This window comes from Meleagris gallopavo, chromosome 23 (assembly GCF_000146605.3).
Source record: "Meleagris gallopavo isolate NT-WF06-2002-E0010 breed Aviagen turkey brand Nicholas breeding stock chromosome 23, Turkey_5.1, whole genome shotgun sequence".
Taxonomy (NCBI): Eukaryota; Metazoa; Chordata; class Aves; order Galliformes; family Phasianidae; genus Meleagris; species Meleagris gallopavo.
This window is the reverse complement of record NC_015033.2, coordinates 6,364,474-6,365,470: the sequence shown is the minus strand read 5'-3', so window position 1 is coordinate 6,365,470 and position 997 is coordinate 6,364,474.

Sequence of the window (997 nt, the reverse complement as noted above, 5' to 3'; positions counted from 1 at the left end):
CATTCCTATTCATGTCAATGTTTCTTTCTCTTTCCGAGCAATCAAATGTGCTGGAAACAATTGTAGGGAATTTAAACATGACTGTTCCCTGAATATCCCTCGACATCGAAGTGTCCTTTGTACGTTCAACCTCTCCTTTTAGAGACGCTTCTATACTTCGAAATGCAAAATAAAACAACCGTGGGCTGTATTAAAGAGCCGGCCTGGGACTGATGGGACCCAAACCCCACAGTTCGAAATGAGTTTTATGGGATTTAAGGCTACTTCTGTTAACTTCAGGCGAGGCGAAAAATAACCCGAGCGCCTGAAGTTGCTCGAAAAGCTCTTCTCGTCCAGCCTCAACTTTCCCCTCTCCTTTAATTCCCAATAAATATGCAAATCGATTCGTCCCCATAATGGGAACGGGGAAAATAAATAAATGACAGAATTGCGGTCGCTCCGGACTTTTGCCTCCGTTCGAGGTTTAGGTGAGAATGGAAACGGCAGCGGGTTGGGGTAGGTCCCCATATCCTTCCCTTCTCCGTTCCCTCGAAAGAAAGGAAAATTACATTTTTTAGGACCCTCCCCCTCGATAAAACGGGACAGCATCGCTGCCTAAACGCCCTGTCCGGGTCCCTACAGCGATACAGCGGGGGGTGGCAGCCCCCAAGGAGGGCTGTATGGGCTGTCCGATGGGATGTCACCCCATCATACGCACACACACACTTTGGGGACAGCCGCCTCTCCGCGGGGACGCAGCATCGCAGCTCCCCCTCCTCTCTCCCCCGTTTAAAGGGTCACTTTGATCCTCGATCTTTAGGGGCTCGGGACAAAGAAGCCACTGAAGGCTGAAGGCTGCCGGGTGTGTTTGTGTCCCGTCCCCGTCCCCCCCCCCCTCTTTCCTTCCCTCCCCACCTACTCCGAGAGAGAGCCTTGCAAACAGCCGTGCCCCCAACCCCACTCTTTTAGGGTCAGGCAAAGTGCTTCCTTCCAATTTTAGCAACAGCAACAACAAGCA